The sequence below is a fragment of the Haemaphysalis longicornis genome, unplaced genomic scaffold (assembly GCF_048455015.1).
Source record: "Haemaphysalis longicornis isolate Haplotype H1 unplaced genomic scaffold, Haemaphysalis longicornis Haplotype H1 scaffold_7, whole genome shotgun sequence".
Taxonomy (NCBI): domain Eukaryota; kingdom Metazoa; phylum Arthropoda; class Arachnida; order Ixodida; family Ixodidae; genus Haemaphysalis; species Haemaphysalis longicornis.
Genome location: NW_027526422.1, coordinates 54,152,613 through 54,169,136, shown reverse-complemented (window position 1 = coordinate 54,169,136; position 16,524 = coordinate 54,152,613).

Here is a 16,524-nt window from a genome sequence, read left to right as displayed (position 1 = left end):
AGTACGGCGGAGACGCGCGTGAATGGAGGCGGCCGACTACAAGGTTTATAGAACCGCGTGGCCGTGCTCCACGTGCGTTCCAAGCAGAACGTGGAACCTTAATGGAACCTTTCGTTGCTGTTGCCGCGTGATTTTTCATATGCCGCCAGGAGGCGGCGGTTTTCTGCAGTAGATGTAGAATATCATTTGTTATCGAAAAACCAAGCACCGATGAATTTTTTAATAAAGGAACACTGTAAATATCCCTTGTGTACTAATTTACTGTCTTATATTTGCGTAATGTCTTGTTCTTGTTCAATAAAGTTGAGAAGTATGAACATATAAACCGGGCTTAGACGTTTACATTTGGCTGTGAGTATATAAAACTATTGCGCAATATCAATTTTACTTTGGCCGAGTGGCTGAATCGAGCTACAGACAGACGGACGGACAGACAGACAGCCATACAGATAGACCAAAATTTCTGGGTAAAAGTAGCCCAAGAAAGACTATCGTCTTTAAAATTCCAGTTTTCGCCGTATCGAGGCGACACTTTGCTCGGAACGCGGAAGACCCTCCATAGCGTACGCCCCTCGTTCGTCCGTCCTCGTGTCGTCGTACGCAATGCGCTCTGTATTGTGGAAGATACGAGACTTAAATGTTGAAGCTGCTGTAGGTGATCACTGGGCATCCTCGATTTACCAGTCCTGGACGGCCCGCGGGCAGTCCGAGGACTGCGCTCGGACCGGGAGCTCCATAGGAATACACGGGAAAATCGAGCGCCGGATAGCGCCTCGGGCAGTCCGCGGACGATCCGGGACTGATAATCGAGGAGGCCCACTGACTCCCCATGAACCCGGCCGCGGATAGTAAGCACGGCCGAGGAAGAGGCCGCGCTTCGAGGAGGGGGAGGTAAACTTTATTTAGCCAAGCTCTGTTACGGGAACGTGATGGCCGCTGGCTTTAGCCTGGCGGCGACAATGGCAGCCCGCTTCGTCAGGGAGGCTTGAATTTCCCGATCAGAGCTGCCCAGCGCCCCCTCCCAGTGCTCGTCGCAGGTGATGGAGGGAAAAGGATAATTGAGAGGCTCGCTGTGCAAAGCATCGGCTAGAGACGAGAAGTCGCGCTTGCAGAGTGGCGTACGATAACGTCGACCAAAACGACGAGCTCACTCTGGCCTTGCTCAACATAATATCATTCAAATGCCATGCCACCGACGTCAACCACGACACCACAACGACACCAAAACTCAGCTTTGTGTCCGTAAATTATCATCTACAAAAGCTTCGCCATTCAAGCCTTGTGCGTGAGTGCGAGCTACCCGAAAGTTTTTACACAAGGACTAGCGCTGGCGTAATAACCACAAAACAATGAATGCGAAAAACAGAGTCGATGATTTGTGGCGTTTTAATTTATCTATGCTGAAGAGCATGGGTGCGCAGAGACGTTCTTGACACACATTTAATCCCCGAGAGAAAAAAAGGTCGCTAGGTTGCATTTTTGTTTTAAAGCTTTGCACACCTTCAATGGCTTGCGGCGAAACAGGTTTCCCCGCTGATGTGCGGACTCGTTATGAGCTTGCAAATTAGAGCGTGCGTAATCCTATGGGAACGCGATTGCGCTTTTGTGATTGTCGGCCAATGATGGGACAAAGAAGTTGGTTGTTCGCGTACTGATTAAATATGCGCTACTGTTTACCGTCGAGCCGTGCTTGCAAACAAGGCAAGTACTGACCCACCTTGCTAAGGAGCACTGATCTGCTGAAATAGTTGCTGATGTCACTGTAGTGGAACCGGCAGGGATTAATTAAGCAGCGTGCCACTAAAATTGTGCACTTAAGAATGGGTGCGCATATTTCTTGTTGTTCACTCCTAACGACGTGTATAAGAGACATGTTTATATGTTGTTTTGAAGGTTTTGCTACTAATAGAAAGTTTTTATACTGAAACGTTTACGTCATATCACCTGAAAGGAATGCTCTTTCCTTTTTTTTCATGTGGCGGGATTTTCTCAATATTTTGAGGCCTAATCTTTCCTATCATGTTAAGTCGCAAGTGACCATGCTGCTTTGTCCCAATAACAAAGATACCAGGATTAACTGAAGCGTGAACCAAATAATCCAGGTAATAAAGAAAACAGCCGATTCGGGGGCGCTTGATCAGCCAGTCCCTGACCCCACCCTTATGACTTTCACGGGACAGTTTTTGCAACAGTTTTGTCGGCCGCCGACTAAAGCCACCGCCAAGAGACATTGTGGTGCAATTGTGGTGGGACTCATAGTTCTGTTTGATCGCATGACTTGAATGCTAACGTGAGGTTCCGCATTAATAAATGTTTTAGATGTTAGGTTTATTAGGGCACCGCTGGCGGATAGGATCCACCTGTGGCTCGTGGTCGTGGACAGAGTGGATGTAGCGCGCCGAGAGCAGGTCAAGGTGCGTAATCACCAATTGCTCTCCCCCCGTGGATCTGATGCGTGAGCAGAAGGGGACCAGCAGGTTGTTGTTGTTGTTGTTGTTGTTGTATCCGTCTGATTGGGACAATTCAATGCAAACTGTCTTGGATGGTATGGCTAAAGCCAAACAAAACTGCCCGACGGGGCCCTGTCACCCTCAACAAACAGAGGAGCAGCGGGATCACAAGGAACAACAACCAGAAGAAGAAGATAACAAAAATAATCAAAAAACAAAACGCAAACAGCGAGTTACATGCGTTCGCCAAAATAAAAAGCGCACACTGGCGTAATCATACCAGAACAATAATATGAACAAGCATCTGATTTAGAAACTAACAAAACAAGAAACAAAGAAATCTCAATGCCCACATCCTCCAGGTACTGGACAGTGACAAAATTAGAGCGCCAACCGCTGCTGTCACCGGTTATTTTTATTTGCCTCAACAGTTTTTCTTTGAGAACTTTAGATACTTTGGGCTACGACATAGAATGAGATCCAGAATATCATGGTACTGATTGTGGAGCTGAGGAATCTGCCATTTTAACCTTTGATCACCGTAGCCTGTCCGAGAATGGCATTCTTACTACCAGGTACGACTTACATTGCTTGACCTGCAGCTCCCTCTTCGGGGATGTGCTCCTTGGTAACGGGGAAAGTCGCTGTGTCCGGTCACACCAGTCTCAATGACGAAAGGGGCTCTATGGCTATTTTTTTTAACTGTTTAGATATTTCTTATCCCCGTTAAGGCAACAGCAGTTTTTTCGGATGCTGGAATGAAACACAGTGAATTACGAAGGCCTAAATCTTTTAAATTACAGCAATTTCTGTTTTGCATTCGTCATCCCTTTAATTCTAGGGCAGTACCATGCGCAGGCACTTTGACTTGACAGCATAATTATTAACTATCTAAGCTGCACCTATCTCTAAATACTTACAGGGCCCATTAAAATAAAGAATCCCTGCCCTATACGAGAAGCAGTGTTTGTCGCGTGGAAACCGGGTAGGAATGTCTCGTTTAGTGGACAAAACATGAGCCAATTAAAAACGTGGCTTTAAGACTCGGGCCGTATATGAAGTTTCTGAGAAAATGGGCATGCAGTAAACTGTCAGCAGTAAAAACAAACTAGGGCACCTGCAACGAGTTCACTCCTATTAACGCTTCTTCGGGCATTCACTGGGCCTTAGCCTGGGAGGTATTGCTAATGACAGTGAAGAGCTTACTGTGCCTCGATTTTCCTATAAACACCTTTCACAGTGTGACTGGCAAAAGGTGAAATAGCCTGAAACAAATATTTTCGTCCCAATAAAACCACGAGAGGTGAATAACGCTAAATTCTGCTCACCGATATCGTGTTTAAAGGGGCCATGGAGACAAAATGCAAGTTTGGTCCCGTAAAAGACTGTTTTGGCTCAATAACGACAATACCGATTTTATCATAATCACCAAACAAATATTCTACATAATAAAGATAACAAAATAAGCATTGGAACAACCGCTACTTTTGACCAATTTCTCGATTGCGCCAAAGAATCCTCTTTCCCGATTGGCGGCATCCGTCCAAAGCCGCCGCTGAGGAACATGATTGGGCGATGGTCGCGTTGCATCTCGTTCCGTTTGGTTTCGATGCCGACGGCTAGTTAACACACCGATAACTATATTTATGAGCATTTTGCTCGATTCCGTCACTGCTGCCGCTATTGCGACAGCTGATCCATTTCGCGTCAGCAGTAGTGCGTTGGCCAACGCTCTGACACTAGGCCTACCCTTACTTTTTGAGGTCTGATAATGTTCTAACCTATCCATCACTGTTTCAAAGCCTCTTGGGGCTTGCCGTTCCAGGAGTATAACGAAGACAAAAGAATTGTAAAGCTCCGAATTGACTCTAGTGTTGACGACGTTACTGTTACCAACGCCTAGTGCACACGAAACAACACCTGCAAGATAAACGGGCCATATACACACATGATAACTTCCCCGGACACGTAACTTGGGAAAGTCGGTTTGCCGACAAGTATTTTGCCCCGCTATGAAATCCGCCCTGCGCTCAGGTAAGTCGTAAGAGTTCCTGCATCGAAACCGCATTCATAAGAGTGCGTTGCGGCGGACGTGCGCCTGACAGTGCCGGCTTTATGTTCTCCAAGCGGGTGCCCTTTAGTTGCACACAATGACACGATTCGCAGTGTCCAACTTTTCGTTTTTGTTTTAGTTTACCAATAGGATTCAGTAACAGGCGAGGTACTTTACGGACCTCGTAAGACGCGCCGCGTAGGCAGCTACAGTACTTCCGGGTTCCCGATCATACTGTGTTCGAAATGGGGGTTGTAAATGGGCCGGTCAGCTCTGGGAAGTCAAGTTCGTCGAAGGACCGTGGTATGATTGCTGTCGCTTTGACCGTTCCAAGCAGACCGATGCCCGGCGTAACGAGCACTGCTATAAAGAAAACTATCGATTCTGGTATACTTTTTGTTCTCCGCCCTGGTAGGGTCGCTACGGGCAAGAGCGCGCCATCATAGCGGGCCAATAAAGGAACAAAAAGAAAAAAATCCCCTTGGTAGAAACAATCCTTTAGGCCGTATAGAAAACAGGCCATTAAAGGGAGTTAGGGAACGGGACGGCGTCTACAAGGGTCACTGCTACAAGTTTCATGTGCGCATAAACATTGGAAACCTGAACTGCATGCAAAGTAAATTCCACAACCTAACTGCAACAGGCAATGCTGGGTTGTGTATACTACATCATGTTTGTGTCTATCTCTTTTAAGATTGTGAACTATGATGTCAAGGCCAAGCGTTTCCTGTGCGACCTTGCGTGGAGCTTTTATGGTCCCCCAGCTTTGCACACTTTTCTGACTGACCAAAACGGCAACCGTTCAACAGCGCGCCTGAATTTAGAACCGAGAAGGTTATCTGAATCCAGGATGTTTGCTTGGTAAACATCATTTTACCGAAAAGCGCGTGTTTACCAAAGTTTTCTCACTTCCTTCTGTCCCCAGTCATTTTTTCCCACTTCTGTCCATCTTAGTCTACTTTTTTTCCGTAATTTAAACATCTTCAGCTGTTCTTAATGGGAGTTAGGAGTTATTGTTTTGTTGTTCTTGTATTCTTTCAGTCATAATTACCATACCTGCCATTCTTTTACCTTCTGTTTTTCTCTCACCTTGCTGCTCTCTTTCGCAATCGAATTTTCCCCCACAACACGGATCAGGCGTTGACGTGTATGTCAGCCCAACCATTTCGCTTGTCTTGCCAAAAGCCGAAGTGTGCCTAAACACGGGCACAAATGATAAAAAATTGAGACAACCGCTCGCCGGACTGGTATTAGTGCGTATGTACGTATCCGTATCCGTAACTCCAAAACAACATCCATTTTTGGAGTTCTCTTGGAGAACTCTGATTGGATACGATGCTTTTTTCTGTTCCGTTGAAACACATTTGACTGCTTCAGATGCTTTAGATTGCTTGGGGTTTCTCGGCACTTCGTATGCTTTATATGCCCTTTCGCCCTACACGCCGACGTGAAGACTACCGCTCGCCACGCGACGATGAAGTCCTCGCGCCCGCTTTCCGCCGCTGACGTCACGCTCCCCTCTGCGCAGGTGAGGTGCCTCACTTCGCTGGCTTACCGCATCACAACAAACAGATCCGGCCAGTTTGAGCCTCCTGTGCTTACGTATAAAAACATCATACGAGCACGGAAGTTGCGTTTGCAAGAATGCCACAGCATATCGCCCTTTACAGTGGAAAAGTGGCCAAGTTTGATTTCTGATAACTTACGTATTTTTTTCTGTTCTTTAAGCTTAATTTCGCTGCAGGAAAATATGCTACCGCGGCGTGTCCCATCCGTGTTCTCTTCTTATGCTTTTGACTTACTTTCGCGCTATGAAAATATGCATGTCACTAGCATATGGCCAATGTGTGCTTCATGACAGATTACTCGGGTTAGCTTGAGTACATTTACAGGTACCAAACAAGCACCCATAAAAAAGCTAAACAGAGGAGGTAATCGATGCTGAAGGACACGTTTTCCCCAAACCAATAGTACTCGTCAGTCCCGTACGCTGCATTCACCCTCGTGCCTACAAGCACTGGAGCGTATTATCGCGTATTGTGGTTAGCGAACAAAGTTTATCCTCCTTATCGAACAAGATCTCTGCTGGGTTATCAATTTTGCGTTATTATTACCGTCGTTTTAAGTGAAGCTTATATGGCTAGTATTCAATGTATTGTTGTTGCCTGTCAACGAAAACGCCCTAGGCTCCTCGTGTCTTCGAAGCGTGAGGAGTTCTATGGTGCAAGGCATTGGAATACTAACGTCCCACTGTGCGTCACCTCATGTTTGCAACTACCTATTATTTTGATGGGGAGCGTGCAGTTATAGAAAACAGTGTGATGTTCGTTGTCCCCATGAATGGAGCTCAAGACTTGTGCTCAAGAGTGGCACACGCCCCGAATGCGCCCGGAAAGCATTTCTTTTATTGTTGCTGTTTAACACACAAGATAAAGGGTCCATCTGAGGTGCGGACATAGGCTAGGGTGCCGTGCAGTTTTGTTTAGCGAGTTCCAAAACACCTTGCGACCAAGCTAACTTTATCGCGAATGCTCAGCAGAAAACGGCTGTAGCTGTATGTTTCTCCCCGAGTGATGACCGCTGCCAAGGCTCAACATAAATAAAAGTTGCTTCCACCTTTCCCCCTAACTCTGTCTCTCCACTACGTCGTGCACTAAAACGCTTCGCTGGTCATCTAGCTTCACAGAGTGGAATGGCTTATGACTTTTTTGCTCTTCGTTTTGTCCATGTTCTGCCATTGAACTTTTTGTTTTTTTTATATGCTACTCATATCTTGATGAAACCCGGCAAGGTTATTCGGCCAATTTTATGGTGTCGCGCCTTTTCTCTGAAGCTGTTTTCAGCGCCCATCGCAAAACATTTATGTCACCCCGGAAAGCATAAACGCGCAGTGGACATATGCAACGTGTTTTCGAATTACTAGCACTACCAGCTCGCACATATCGGAAGTGTTCGTACTGTTTGACAAGAAGCAACTCTTGGTCGTAATTTAGGCAATACAAAACTACATTAACGGGCATTACACCGTTGTTTAACGAAAATTGTTTTGTGATAATTATGAGGCAACAGGGCGAGCATGGGAGGAGGTCTCTCCGCGGCGGCTGAGAAATGGCGTCAGAACAGCGCGCCGTCAGCCGTTCGCGCGTTCGCTGAAATCTGTCTGCGACGGCTGCTGTGAAACGTCCCCAATCATCACCAACGCGCTCCCTCTCACGATTTACCAATTAGCGAACCGGTAGCGCCCCACTCCGCTCCATTTGAAATGAGCAGCACAACACGTTGACCGCGCCCGCCCCTCTACATACAGCGTTGTCTTAACCCTTTCGTTACCACGCTTATTCAAGTCGATCACCGGTGATGGTTGCTTTATATCGCCGATTTCCACACGTTGTAGTATTTTGTATCGTGCACCTAACACATCCAAGTGGTTAGTATAGGCACTGCACCTTTAGAACTAGTTAGAAGTTTCCCGCTCCGCGACATTCCCATTTTTTAAGGAAGGCGTTTTCTACGAGTTGAGGTGCACGTGTTGCGAAAGGAGGAGTGGCTGCATCGCTTGACAAAAAAGAATGCCGCTCGTGGTTATGCGGCCGCACCATCAAGTTTTTTTTGATTGAAAGGCTCCCTGCAAGTCAAATATCAAATTATGCTGACAGCTTTGTAATCCGCCAGCGTTAAGATGTGATGAAAATCCACCAGCTATTGACTATTGAGCTTGGGTTCTGAGAATGGGTAGCTTTATTTTGACAAATCTTATTTATGTAGGTTCCTTTAGTGTCTAACAAGTGCACCGAGCATTTTGAGTCCATTCCCAGCCCTTTCGGTATTGTTTTTCCATTGCAAAATTTATAATTGGCGCCACTACGCAGTTACCCGATTTCAAGTCGATTTGCCATGGCCCCTTCGTCGCTGTCTACTGTCCCTCAAAAAAACCACGCCAATCGGGATTTCACTTCACCCACGCGTCACTTCTACGATAACAGCTACAGATGAAATTCGAAAGATAACACCAAGTCGTCAGATATCAGTATAGAAAAGGAGATAGACCCCAATCGGCGGTGTACATCGCCAGCATTTCGCCGGCAAGTTTTGTTTCCGTACGAGGGTATTTCTGGAGGTCTAGGGTTGCTTCTTAGAAATGTCTATTTGAAGAGAATCTCCGAGAAGTGTGGCATTGTTTCTTTTCTAAAATGCTTGGTGGCGCTGCATTCAAGGGGCCTCATAGAGCTGAACGCTTTTTTTTTTTTTTGCACAACAGCTGGTCGGGAAAAGCTTGGTGGTCACAGTTCTAGCGTATCGCACCTCATTCCTGCAAGAAGGGCTGCAATAGCGAGTAGGAAGATGCCATTAAACCGCAAGTGAAAGTTCTCAGAAATAAGTGAGAATAAAATGACAGTGAACGGATCGTTCCGCGATCAAAAAACAGCCACCCCCGAGTTTCATTTTCAGCTCTAAGCGGTTTTAGTCGCATCATCATGTGGTTGTCCTGAATCTTGTGTTGGCCATAATTACAAAGTCAGTCATTGAAAAGGTGTTTTTATATCACGTGGGGACAAATTGGTGGCTTTAATAATGTTAAACCTGCAGATTGCTGTCAGAGAACCATCCAAAATTGCGCATTTTGAAATAGAGGTTGGGATTCACTTCATGAACCAGGCACCAAGCGTGCGAATATATTTTAACAGCGAAGCTGCTTAGTAAATAGTTATATTGGTTTTCCGCAGTTAAAAATACCAAGAAAATGCCGAGCGCACTTTATCGCGCGCACGTAAGCGAGAGCCTCGCGGCCACCGCCCGGCAGTTAAAAAAACAAATAAAATGCCGAGCGCTCATGCGTGCATGCCTCGCGTCGACCGCCAAACGTCCCTGGCGCACAGTTGTAAAGCCAAGCATACCCACTTAGGGAGATTGGCCAAAATTGGCAAAAAAAAACTTGAGCGTTCGGCGCAATCGCGGCAGCTCACACGTATGGCAACAATGACGGAGTAAAGGTCGTTGCGGCAGCTAAAACAAGCAAATAGGCTGCAGTCGTGGAGTTAAACTGTTGTGATCGTCGTGAAGGTTGCGTGCAGCTTCCCCACCTTCATGTCTTACGCGTTAGTGTGGGCTTCCTTCATTTTTTTGTGTGACAAATTGTTCCATGGAAGTCAACTTTGTTGTAGGGCGTGTTTTTTCTCTTCAAAATGTATATTCTATATTTTTTTTATTACGGGTGGCTTACTATAAACTTCGTTTTTATGAATTTTTTTTGACGTTCGGGGAAACAGGTTCATTTTGATATTTTTGCGAGCATGATTTATGAAAACATTTTAAAATCTGCTGTTGTTGAAAATGGCATTGAATCCGCATTTTGTGCCGCTGCAGCATGCGCCTACTCAAATTGTAATGTTTAGCAGAAAGAAATGTTTTCTTAGACACCTAAAATTTGTCCATTTCCCGCGGTAAAGAATTAGCTTAACAAAATACAAAATTGTCGCAAATTCAAAACACACGAACAGCGGCGATAAATTTTGCTATGTGAAGTACTTTAATCACCGGGGAACCTGAAGGAAAATTCGTTTCAAGTATTCCTGTTCGCTCTCCCTGTTTTACTCCCATTGCTACGTTTATGGGTCTAGAGTAGCCAACACCACGCTTGTTTGGTCCCTACCCATACTCTCATTCTGCTGTTTTGGTTTCTTTTCCTCTTCGGTTGAAGAAAAATGAAAAAGGCAGGTGGAAAAATACATTCCACTAATGAGTAACGCTGTGTACCTTCCGTAGCTGTTTTTATAGTGACGTGAAAGCGAAAGATACCTTTCTGTTTCAATATATTCTTCTTTCATTTCTAAACCTTTGTATCGATTTACGTCCCCGCCAGTGTGAAGAACACAGATAGTGCTCGCTACATGCCAGGAAATTTCGTTCTGCGATTTACGATGGGTTGTCTCTAGCGAAAGCCATGGCTAGCAATGCAGTAGGACGAAACATGTATGTGCTGACTTTAGGTGTAGTACTATGATTAGGCGCATTTGCTTTTAGTAAATTGCGACTTCAAATACGGCTGTAAGCTTAGACCGTGAGCTAAGGCGGGAACACGCGCTAGGTCATGATGTCCTCTAAGGTGAGAACGTCCTGCGGCATTGATCTCCGGTATGTTCAAGCTGTTTACAAGCTCTCGCTTCCTCTTGGAAATGTGAGATGAGTATAATTAATGTCTCGAAGTTTTGTTCATTTCCCCTCTTCGCCAATCCATTTTGCGTATTCAGCAATTTTTATATTTCTTTTTGTCGACTCGCTTTACTCACCTCCGACAGAAGATGCAAGTAAAGGAACTGAAGGGAAGTGAAGAGGGAAATGAACGAGAAGAAGAAAACACCACGCTCATAAGCCAGCCTGTCACAACCAGAGAAAATGATTTCATTTTTCAGCGAACATCAAGACTAAAAAAATGCTTAGGGGTGCACCTAGTTAAACCTAAGCGAGCTGTTTCATTATTTCCTTCTTTTTTGCAGTCGGCTCTCATTAAGACAGTCAACTTTATGAAATTGAAACGTGTACTCCATGCGGCCTGCTTCGGGGGGAGCAGGAAATAAAAAAAAAATGGCTGCGGCCTAGCTCAGCTAATCTTGGATATGCAAAGCAAAAGCTTGGCTTAGTGTGATTGAGTCTTGATTTCGTTTGGTTAACCTTTGATTTAACTGCATTGCCGACCACGTCTCAAAGCCGTTCGGTTCCGTGCAACGCTCACAGGAGGAGGCTGGGCGAACGCGGCGTTCCCTAGGGCGAGCGTGGCGTTCATTCACGGCGAACGCACCGTTACTCTTCGCCGGCCGTGAGACGGGTCACGTTGCCCGAGACAACCCAGCGCCGCATGCATGGGAGGCTGCGGGGGTGGGCGTCTGCCTCGGCCGCAGCGGCGGCGGCGACCGCTGCTCGTTCCCCGCAGAACGAGGCCTTGTGCGCAGCGCCGACAGCGGGCCCGACGAATCACGCGATGCGCTTCGAGCGAGTGTGTCGCCCGGGGTGTGTCTCCGGTCATAAGCTTAACTTGCACACATCCTCCGCGAAATCGCTTGACGAAAATAGTTAAGCTCTGCTTTAAAACTCTATTCCGTGAAGTGAAACGCATGGCTGGTTGTTTTAGACATCGGAGCTTGACGGCGAACAGTATATCTTATATTGTTGCGGTTGAACTCTCGACTGAACAACCGAGTTTCCAGCGCTGTCTATTTTCTTGAGAGCCCCACCAAAAGGCTTGCCCTTGGTTACAATAGTCGTCGTGTTGTCAAGGCGGACATAGACAACAAGTGCTATAGGTGTTGGGTTCGGCTAAAAACCGAATGATTTTTGTAATCGGAGGGAATTGAATCCACAGCCAGTGCACTGCCTTTCTTGAAATATAGTGATGTTGAAAACAGGCGCAGCGCTTAATCTTTACCGTGCAAATTGCTAAACGGTAAACTACGAGTGCTTCCGTAGCTGTTGTCGTGGGGTACTAAGCGTCGGGTTGTCGTCTCACAAATGTACCTATGGTCTCATTCAGGCGGACCACTTTCAAGATGTGAAAATCACTTACTGCGGAGAAAACAAAAGAAGCAGCAATGTTTCCGAGAAATCTTAAAAAGCAGCTACAAAATCCAATTTATAATTTTTTTCTTTTGCCCCACATCAGTAGAAACTATTCACGCCTTAAGCTCTAATATAGCATTCAGATATTTACCTACTCCTTCCCTGTTGCAGAAAAAAAGCAAGGTTCGCCAGTTAGGATTACGCGCGAAAGCTGGATGAGTAATTATTGTTGACAGAACACTGCAACTTAAAACTTTTGAGAAGGCGGTCTTCCAATTTGAGTTCAGGTTTCAAACTCGAAAAGGAAATCAGACAATCACCTAGAATGAGTTTTAGCTGTTGAAGATTGCGCGAACCTTCTTACGGGCAGTACGATTTTACCCACACTCATGCCCTGCTTTTGCCCACTAAAAAGTCCGCCTTTATCGGGTTTTTTTCGCGCGTACGCAGCTGAGGGGAAGATGTGTTCTGAAGCAAGATGTGTTCTGTGTTCTGATGTGTTCTGAAGCAAGAAAAAGGCAATCCAGCTAGAGTCCAAAACGTATAAAAGATGAAGGCACCTAGCCTAGCTGAGGCGATGTTATCCGATATGACGCTTGTCTTTTTGTGAAACTCCGTCTTTTTAAATGTTTCTCCTGTTCCTATTTCAGATGAGAAACTTTCCACTTCTGCACTATACGCCGCTATGGTCAGGTTTCGGCTGGAATAGCTGGCGCCGCCGAGAACGCCCCATTGTACAAATAAAATGATGTAATTTTTGTTTCTCAAAAATTGGCCGCGTATCTGCTCGGTTCCCTGCAAATGTCGTCGAAAGAAAATAGTTTTCTGCGGCTTCTGCCATGTAACTACCTCTTATATCTCCCTCGCCAACCTCTCACACTCTTCCATTGCTGTCGCGCTCCTCCCATGATAAACGCAACTGATATTTGATCAATTAGATTAAACTTTCCAGCGTTCACACGGCTGGCGGGCTATCTTCCGCGAGCGGAAAGAGCTCGGAGGAGGAGCCTCCCCTCAAGCCCCGCCGGTATCTTCCTTCTCAAGGCTGCTGGAGTTACAGGTGCAGCAGCGGTCTATCCTCCTTCGTCACGGATGTTTCCCTTCCCCTGCTCACGCTCCCCGGCTCGCGCTGCTATTTTTTGTACCTCACGATTTTATTTACGTACTAATGCGCTTGCTTAAAACAAAGTGTCAGGCTTTGGGGTTAGAAAAATTCCCATAGATACAAACATGCAAACACACACTTGTACCTACGTACAAATCTGTTCGTCTGCACGTATTTGTGCGCACTCACGTAGAACCTGCACGTAACAACGCAAGTCATGATATATCTTTATACTCATCTCCAGCACTAATTAAATTGTGACAATTTCTTACTAGCGTGCGTGCGTGTGTTTGTGCGCGGGCTTTATATCATTGTCATGACGGTGCATGCCTTTACCAGTTACTTCCAGTCGTTCAGCGGAAATCTCTTACGCTGTTCCCGAGATCTTCCCCTTCCCTCACGTTTCCCCATGAAGTAGATGTGTTTCACCGCATTGGGTTTTATGTGTTCAACAAAGACTTGCTTTTGCACCTCACGTGTCGTTGTGTGCGCCGAGCAAGCCGGAGCGACAAACAGTCATCTTCTGGTCCAGGCAGGAAACCGATCCGCGTTGTGGTCTCAAATTAGAACAGACATCCCCGAAACAAAATCTCTGAAGGGATTAAATTGGGCAATGTTTTAGATGTTGTCAGAAGCGAGCGAGGTAAGCTTGCCTGAAGAGAAAACCAAAACGGCTTTATCGCTTCCAGGAAACCGTAGACTTGTGACCCACATTGGAAGCGGTCTGGAAAGTAGAACACACAGGATGACGTACTGGCGAAATATTTCAAGCTGTTGCCTCATAACAGCGATCACAGAACAGTCTGTTGTCTTGGGGGCAGCTTGATACTATCGGGAACAGTGCTGTGACACAATAAATGTTTAGCTAGTTCACCGACTGCACCAAAAATGTGGCCGTAACAGAAAATAAATGTTTTTCCGATACCAGCGTTACATAGATCAACGAATAAAAATCTGCGGCAAACGGTAGTACAGATGTGTCGTTTGCAACTAATATCTGGCTCAGTTTTCTAAGGTATGGTGCTCATATTTTGATTCCTCTTATCTCTTTCTTCTGGGAGTGGAAAGTTAGGGGGATTGTATTTATCAAGCAAAACAACATGAATTTCTGGTCTTAACATGGGTAAAAAACAGCTCAATACAAAACATAACGATATTTTGCCGTTTCGGCAGGAACCATTTTTCCTTAGAAATGCGATGTACATTCCGCCGGGCAGTGCCATAGGCATCAGCATAGCCATGCGATTAAATATGCATACTGCTATGGCATCGGACCAATATGTGATATTTGGCACACGTGTGTTTTCGTTTTTCCCCGCCATCAGAATAACAGTGGCCGGGGCCTGGATTATTGCCGCGTCCTTGTGCTCAGCAGCACAGCGATTTAGCTACTCAGCCAACTTCCCCTTCGGCGGGTGAAAGCGACAAACGTATTCTTCTGAGGAGTTCATATGCAGAGAAAAAAAAAAAACGATATTTTTTTCATAGGGATATATTGGGCAGTCAAAAAAACAGGGCTATCTCCACTAACGCGAAACCGGGGGAGGGGCGAAGCATGCAGTGAATAAGCGTATTCTTGGCGCCTTGGAGTTTTTGCCTACGGAAATGAAGCCGTTGGGGGGTAGAGGTGTACGGCTTTGCTGTAAAAGTCTCGTGTCATTGAAGGACCAAGCGTTCTCGCGCGAGGCGTTGGACAACGAGTTTCCCGGAGTGTTCTTTTAGTACGCGTTTTTGTCCACCGAGATGAAACGTTCTTGCAAGGGGCGTTGGAAAACAATTATCCCGGTGTTTTAGTACCGTGATTACATAATACGAGACACGAAGACGACGACAGGAGACGCCGACAGCCCGAGCCCCTAAGTGGCTTCGCCCCTAAAAATCAAGATACTCGTTGTACACGGCTGTGAATCCCAGACAACAAGCTTATTTTGAGTTATTTCCCGTCTTTGAAGGCATGTTTTTTTGATGGTGAATATTTGGTTACCTCAGATCGTGCAACACATGCCAGTGGAGTTTGCAATGGGAGATTTTTCCTAACAGCAAGGGCAAGCGTGCCACGTGTGGCCACGATCTCATTAGGCGCAGCGCACGCAGTGTAACCGAGATTGTGATGCCAAAATAATGGATGAGGGCTGCTAGCTACCGCCTAACAAATTGCTTTTCCGCCCAAGGGAGCCGGAACAGATTGTTTACCAACGCTGCTCACACGCCGAGGTGAGTGACCGATCGATCCTCCATGCCCGGCACTCATTCATAGAGTGGCCCAAATTTTTTTGGGTGCCAATTTCGAAAGCAACACTCGGAAAAGAGAACTATCAGCGTCTGACGGGTTTTACAATCGAATTATAATCGGTTCCTCAAAAAATTGGTAGTTAGGAAAACGAGATAGCCGGTCTGTGGGTATAGCAAGGGCTGATTTACAGCTAGGTCTAGTACAAAGCTGAAATAACACGCTGTGCCGGCAGTCGCTCTATTGACATTTCATGTCTTTCCGAGCGCAGGTAACGGCGAAACAGTATTATTTTACAAAGAGAAAGCAATGAATTTGTGCTTACTCCGCTCCAATCCACGAATATGGTCAATCCTCTTCGTCATTTTGCCCACGGTGGGAAACTGTGAAGATGTGGTTTACATTGTATGCCACCCAAGATGGCGGAGACATTGTGCATTAACGATGACCGGAAATGTCGGCATTTCGGCTCCAAGCCCTTACTTCGGTGTAACGTCGCTGCCAGTGCTCGCTGTTGCGGGTACTCAAGGGATGTATGCGTCTAGTGGTGTTAGCGCAGTTGTTAGCGTAAATGTTGGTCTACTGATAAATAAAATAAGTCCAGCAGTTTATCCTGCGGCGGTACGGGGTGAAAAACACAGATTATTTATTGGAATTGCTTATCGCCCCCTTTCGGTTAACTAACTACATTTTCGTTTAGCATACTTCTGCGTTGTCAGCGCTCTTTAACTTTTAATAATGATGGGGCCATTAAGAACGTCGCTAACAAATGTGCATACATTAACCTCGAAAAAAGTTCACGCATTGCGAGTGGGTTTGCTCCTTTGCATGGGCATAAAAAACATTCAATACATCTATAGCCTTGCTAAGCCTATAATAGTGGCTCTCCTGCTCCAATTGCACCAAGATGGCGCGTTTGAGCGAATGAGTCAGTGAGTGAAAAAGGTTTTATTGAGCCGGTGAAGTGGGAGTTGTGCCTTATTTCAAAAAGCCATGTGATGAGTGGGAAACTTCACTCTGGAGGAAGTATTGTCAGGACATCCAGATCGCTGATTGTCACCAGGTTCTCCCACAGCTCAAGGTTTGTAAAAGTGGATGAAAGAAGGAGGAGCTTGGTTTGCTTTCGCTCTTAATA